The following is a 7,603-nucleotide window of genomic DNA, read 5'->3' as shown; positions in this document are numbered from 1 at the left end:
GAGAGAGAGAGAGAGAGAGAGGGGAGAGATGGGGGAGAGAGAGAGAGAGAGCGAGAGAAGGGGGAGAGATGGGGGGGAGAGAGAGAGAGAGAGGGGAGAGAGACCTTGTTGTACAGTGGTAAACAAAGCCCCACCACTCTCAAGAGGCTGAATGACACAAGGATCGGATCAAGGACTCACCTTAAAGGGCCCACTGTTCATTTATCACACTCAAATATGATATGGGCTATTTTTGTAGGCATAGCTAATGTGTTTGCACATGTGCGCGTCTGTGTGTGTGTTGTGTGTGTGTGTGTGTGTGTGTGTGTGTGTGTGTGTGTGTGTGTGTGTGTGTGGTGTGTGTGCGTGTGTTGTGAGAGAGTTTGTGCCTTTGTGTGTGTATGTGTGTGTGTGTTTTTTCCTTTTTACACAGGAACAATATGCTAGTGCATCGTTTAAACTTTAGTGTCTGGGACTGAATGTTGATTAAGCTCATGTCCTATGGAGCCTCCTGTAGTGTGATAGCTATTGCATAACCCTGAACACATGCGTTAGTGTGCACGTTGTTGGTTTTTTGTGTGTGTGTGTGTGTGTGTGTATGTGTGTGCATGTGTGTGTGTGTGCGTGTGTGTGTGTGTGTGTGTGTGTGTGTGATGTTTCTTCCCTCTTAAATATCCAGCAAGACTGTTGAGGTGTCAATTTGAGATATTTTATTAAAAAGGCAGAGTCTGCAAAGATATAAGTCAACCCCCTTACTAAACACAGAGTCTGAAGTCTGTGTGTGTGTGTGTGTGTGTGTGTGTGTGTGTGTGTGTGTGTGTGTGTGTGAGAGAGAGAGAGAGAGAGAGAGAGAGAGAGAGCACGTGGCTTATCATCGCTCTCCAGACAGCGGCCCGGGATCAGTGCACGCGCGTCACGATCGATGCATCTGATAAGGAATTAAGACAGAATATAAACTGTCCACCTTATCGCGGGGAGCTCAGTACACACACATAATTGTGATTGCGCCGCGTGCGTGTGTGTGAGCGCATCGCGGGCGGCGCTGGCGCTGGGGGGGGGGGGGGGAGGAGGAAAGAGCATTTAAATGTGTGTGTGTGTGTGTTGTGTGTGTGTGTGTGTGTGTGTATGATTTACAATAAGTATGAAAGAGCAGAAGCCGTTCAGGCGTCTGCATGACATTTTGGGACGTAAAAAGAGTAGGTCGTCTCAAGGTAAACGATCGCTGGGAGAGACGGCAGGCCACGAGGCGCAGCTCAGCCCGACCGGCTGAGCGCTGAAGGCGGCCTACCTGCGGCCCGCTGCGCCGCTGACTCCCTGCACCGCTGCAACGAAAAGAGGCGCATGACCGCTTTACAACCTCGAGGATAACGAGAGTAAGAGACTTCATACGAAAGGGGGAACTGACGAACACCACATTCAGGCGCGGTTCCAGAACAAAACGTCTTGGGGTGCATCTGAGATTAGGGGGAGTGCACCAGTACTATACTAACACCAGCTACCCAGCTTCAGTTCAGACCTCGCTTTTTACTCAGGCCTTTCTGCCAGTAGGTAGAGCAGCACCTTCCGGGTAGTTCTACTCACATGTTGGGACAATAATATTTACTGTGCTTAAAAGCTGGTATCACATCATGTCTTTGTGATGTGGTGAACATGTCAGCTGCAACATTAGCTTATTGATATCCAAGCTTTGGATAGGAGAGAGGTTTTTGATATGTGTAAATTCTACACTGCAATGCAAAGCCCACTTTTTAATTAATTGTGGCAGAATATTTGACATAGCAAATTTTACATTGTCATTCACATTGTAACTTAGAAACAAAACACACTTAAGCTGTATTAGTTAAGGAAAGAACACTTTCAAACTTGGAACTTGTTTCTGTGTTTATGTGAACAACTAAATGTCAATACTCTTCAGTGCTTCTTGTACTGCCTTTCTCTGTGTTGTATTTTTAGGTTTAGTTTTTCAAACTCCTGCTACTCAAACTTTTAATGCTGACAGATACAACCCAATTAGTAATGCTACTTTCACAAAAAATAATCAGTAATAAAGAGTGACTTTCTGAAAGTTCACCACATTCGAAATAAATACAATCACGACACGACCGGCAAATCTGGGCTCATCTTCTGTCTCTGTGCTGACGCTGCCGAGGAAGTTGGATAATGTCTCTGTGTGTAACACCAGGACCGGGTCAGGACCGCGTCAGGACCGGGTCAGAGTGGACCGGGTCAGAGTGGACCGGGTCAGAGTGGACCGGGTCAGAGTGGACCGGGTCAGAGTGGACCGGGACAGAGTGGACCGGGTCAGAGTGGACCTCTGGGTGCTAGGAGGAGGGACGGACGATGCCGGTCCTCGGTGTGTTTGTGTCGGGCTGTAATCAGCCTCTTTAAACGGATCAGTCCACCGACGACGTGACCAACAGCTGAAGACACGCCCGGTCCTTTAAGAGTCGTTCTCCTTCTACTCCAATCTGCTGCCCCCGTTAACTAGGGTGAACCCTGCCACCACCACGGGCTCTTCTGGTCCCTGATCACGTGTGCATCGTGTTTCCCTCCTGAGAGACAGCAGTGGTCCACTGGCTGTTGTCTGGCTGTTGTCTGGCTGTTGACTGGCTGTTGTCTGGCTGTTGTCCTGGACTTCAACAGCCTGGCTGTGTGGCTGTGCCAATAAGCTAAGCTAAGCTAAAGAAGAAGTGGTCGCTCTGTTTATCGGAAGCCGCTCTCGTAAGAACAAAAGTCTTTGAAAGAGGCGACGAGCGGCAGTAGTGACACTTCAAAGAGCTCCCTCCCGCCCGCCCCCACCACCCCCCCCCCCCCCCTTTGCCTTTTACCACTAACAGCGAGGTCACTTTCAACTCTGACAAGTCACCCCCTTTTATACCATTAAGTTGGAGGGTGGAGTTTGTCTGCGGGGGCGGGGGGGGGGGGCAGGGGGGGTGGAGGGCATGGCTGTCGTCTGTGAAAAATCAAACAGAACCCAATTAAACTGATTCTAACAAGCCAGTGATCACAAGAAGTCTCACCTGGGCCCTATCTCTCTCTCCCTCTCTCTCTCCCTCTCTCTCTCTCTCTCTCGCTCTCTCTCTCTCTCTCCCTCTCTCTCTCTCTCTCTCTCTCTCTCTCTCTCTCTCTCTCTCCCTCCCTCTCTCTCCCTCTCTCTCTCTGCTTTACGTATGCCTCTCTCTCTCGTTCCCCCTGAGTGATAATTGTCGGGGCCCACCAGTCTTGGGAATCTGCCTCTTCAATGTGTTACCGACCCGTTGAAGAGCCACTCGCAGGATTCTTTCCTGCGTTCATCTCATTACTATTCCATAAGAATTACATTAATTAGTGTAGAGCAATAAAACAAATCTAGATTTTGGACATACATTTAGAACGGACTTTTCTGCGTAAAGAAAATCACCAACCAAAATAGGCTGATGCCACAGGTGCTGGTCGTGTATCAAGTCATGTTGCCATATGCTGTAGGGCTTTAAGGCTTTCATTAAATTATTCTTAATTTTGCCCCTTATTTTTGATAGTTATTCCGATAGTTTGATAGTTATTATAATCGGTGATGTAAATAGATATCTGCTGATTAGAGGTAAAAGAAAGATACTCACTTTAAGATCCAACTATTTTGATCAGTCAATTCATCTTTTTATTTATTAAGAATCGCTGTAAATTGTCAATACCAAAAATAATAATAATAATAATAATATTATATTTTTGTTGAATGGCATATTGAAACTCAAACCTAACTGTTCTCTTCATAGACGTGTGGATAAACCTGAGTAATTAACCTGATGTCACAAATCAAACTCACAAATCTAGACGGAATCTGTCAGAAAAATCACACATTTGTCAAGTTTTGACTGATCATGGTTCCTGGTAGAGATTCAAATAGGACTTGATCATTATTGTCCATTGTACATTAATGAATTGTACTTCAAACATATTTGTTTTCACAAATAAACCTAATTTAAAAGGAGACTATAAAAAGACTATCAATATATGAATAGCTTTAATACATTAAAGCCAGGATAGGCTCTTCAGGGAAACCAGCAAGATTGAGCTCCAATTTTGAAAATATCCCACCGAAAAGATCACAGCCCTCCACCCTGGCCTCCCTCCGCAGCCCCTCCCCCTAAACACAGGACAGGCTCGCTAGTCAACTAGCACTAGGTCTGCAATAGGACGAGAGCACCTTGTGGCTGAGCGCACGGGCAGAGTGCCACAGGTAGCCAGCGCAGACAAACCGACAAACCAAGGTTTTAAAGAGCCAATTAAGACGCGGTGTCCAACATCAAAGTTGCATCTCTACGTTTCCATGACGACCAACAACCAAAACAGAGGGCCCCGGGTCGCAGAAGACAATAGACGTCGCATTCCTCTCGGATGACGCGGCGCGGCGCCCCAGTGCAGTACGGCACCTTTAATTTGTTTCGATGGCGGGGGAATCAGGCATCAAGAGGTTCAAAGTGTAACTCAAAGTATGAGTCAGGGGTCATCCTGTCCCACTAAACACCAGTCCCCTAATTATCAATTTTCTCCGGGCGGGAGGCCTTGACATGACTCTGGAGTTGAGCTCTGGTGTCACTATAGATTACCAGGCCCACCTACCAGCAGTAGACGCACAACTGTGTAAAACAATTCATGCTTCGTAGCGCTGCTATCAAAGACCCCCCCCCCCCCCCCCCCCACCACCACCCCAGAAAACAGTGGGCCACGCATGGCTGGAGAACACAGGGGGACGGACAGAGACAGAGTGCAGGGACGGTACGATAGGCCACCATTAGCAGGAGACGTCGCAGCACAACATGCAAGCCTGGAAGAACCCTCGTTCTGCCCTTTATCTGCAGTGTGTCATCAATACAGCAACCAATCACAAAGAACCAATATTTAGAACCAATATTTGATCCATAATCATTTTGCACTTATATTGAGGACCTCTGTATTCATGGGTGAAAGAGGCTAAATGTTTTGTAGATAGCAATGATTTATTGTATTTTGCTGCATGGATTCATACATTTGTATGAATCATTTGTATTTGTTTGAAAACAAGAATGATCTTCCTTATTGCAATATTAACGTAATCCAAGGAGAGAATATTCCAAACTTTTTTTTTTAATGTATGAGGAATATCTATATACAAAAGATGATTGCAGTAATCTGTCCATATTTATATTCAGTATGAAATTTATGATTTTTTTTATAATCTATTAAAAACAGGAGAGTCCTGCAGGCATGCTTTGTAAATACATTAAATTACATTTAGCTCCTAGTTATTAAGAGTCATTCGTTGATTAGCGTGAATAATGTACGTGTAATTAAGTGCTTGGTCTTTTGATGAGTTATCATGGATTAGAGCGCTCATGTCTTCTATATGAAATTCTCTGCGAAAATTCAGATCAGACATCTTGTAGAACCAAGATCTTAAAAAAATGCATTTCGACAAGCCATATGCACACACAATACAAACAGACACACACACACACACACACACACACACACACACACACACACACACACACACAAACACACACCCCCCCCACACACACACACACACACATCCATGTTTTCCATTTAGTTTATATAGTATGGTCTGCTCACACTAGAGAAAAAGGTTCCATGGAAGACAGCAACACAAAAGCCTGTTTACCTCAGAGTCATGACAGACCACAGATTAATTAAGATTAGCATTCATTAATACCATTGAAATGATCCACACACAACCTGGTGTTGAGAACTATAATAATATAGTATACTATATAATAATAATCATACGGCTGCAATGTATTAGGTGTGAATCGCATGAAAATAACATGTATGTAATGTAACATGCCATGTATTGTCGACTGGTGATTAAGTGGAAAATAAATTAATAAATCCAAAATATGTATGTAAATATGTATATAACATACAGCATACTAATACATTGTGTGCAGATGAGTATGTTCAAAGTGAAGTACTACAGCAACCAAAAATAACAACCTTGAAATCATAGGGGATGTGCATAAAAAGTACAATTTTAACAGGAATATATCAATTGAAATGCAGTATTTTATTCGAGGCATTTCACAAACAAATTTCCAGCATGATAACTGTGTGCCATTTCTCACAGACTATTTGTGGTATCATAAACGCAACAATTTACCTTTTACTGAATATATGAAGAGGGGTAAACACGTGAATACTCCTGGGTAGATTCCCGGGTAATTATGAGGTGAAGAAACAGCTTGCAAATAGGAGACAGAAACGGACCCTTTTGGCCAACGCTCAGCTGCACCTTAAAGCTGCCAGTGGATGCCCCCTGTTGGTCGGTTTAAGTCCTACACTGTGACGGTGCCAAGTACTCGCGGATCGGCCCCAAGAAGGGAATCCCACTGTTATCTAAATACAGGGCGCAAGCAGACGGTTATTTTAACGGCCTAACACCTCCATCCAATCAATGTAACATGTCTCGCGAGAAGCAGAGAAATGATCCCCGTCTGGAGTAGAAATAGACCGTCATTATCCTCACAAGTACTTAGTCTGTCTGCGTCAGAGAGACAGTAGTAGTAAAAAGCAAACATTCCTTCCCAAATCTGCACGATGATCTCGTTTAACTCTATTCATAATGATCTTTTTAATAATGAGACAATCATGATGCGAGAGAAGAGAGAGTCCTTTATTTCCAAGACCAAACGCAGACAGAAAGAAGGCTCCAGCATCATTGTGCTTCTTGGTTTTTATTATTCAGTCCACTATGGGCTTGGTTTGACTGATCAGCCTTTGTGACAGGCGGTCAGACGATTTAATGGCTCCACGTACATTCAAATGTTGTTTTTTTTTAAGTTGTAAACTGCTGCTAAATAGGAATCCATGTTCTCAGTTTGTGTTCAGGACGCAGCCTTAGACCTGCACCTCATCCTCCTGCACGCGGAAACGACCCGCCATGGCACGACATCAGCGCGTGCATGACTTTGAGCACGAAATTGAGGCATCTTTTCTTATTGATAAAATTGATGGGTAATAATAATTTTTTCCATGAAATGTTCCTAAAGCTTATTGAACAAGCTGGTTTTGCTTTAAGGTTAACAGGTTAATGTGGTGCTTCGTTCTCTGAGTGCATTTTAAGGAAAAGGCCCGAAAAGACTAAAGGCATGAACCTTAGTGTCCTTAGAAGATAGACCAGGACACAGAGACAGAGAACTGAGATTCTGTATGTTTACCTTTTTCGTATTTATAATGCCAATCGTATCGGTTTACTGGGGCTGTAAGAATCAAGGTTCAACGAGTTAATCACTAAATTATTGTAATTCACCAGTCAACCAAGTACATCAGTCGCTCATCAATTATTAACGGATTGAATCTTATCACAGCCCTGCACCATATAGCAGCGCCCTGCCTGTGAACCAGGCCCACAGCCTTGCTGGTCCCAGTACCCTAGCATGGCGTCCAGAAGGTCCAACGGTCAAATCTGCTCCTCATTGGGGTTTAGTGGGATGCTGTCGCTTGAGAACTGAGAACCAGACCACCAACATGTTATTCAGAGAGTCCTGTAGCGCAGCCTGCCAATGGGTTCACATCAGGTCCTCCAGGGATGTTTCGGGGGGATTTAAGCCAAAAGGTGTGAAAATCAAAGCTATGCCAATAGGTGGAGGAA

This window comes from Micromesistius poutassou (assembly GCF_964030765.1).
Source record: "Micromesistius poutassou genome assembly, chromosome: 3".
NCBI lineage: Eukaryota > Metazoa > Chordata > Actinopteri > Gadiformes > Gadidae > Micromesistius > Micromesistius poutassou.
This window is presented reverse-complemented; position numbering follows the sequence as displayed.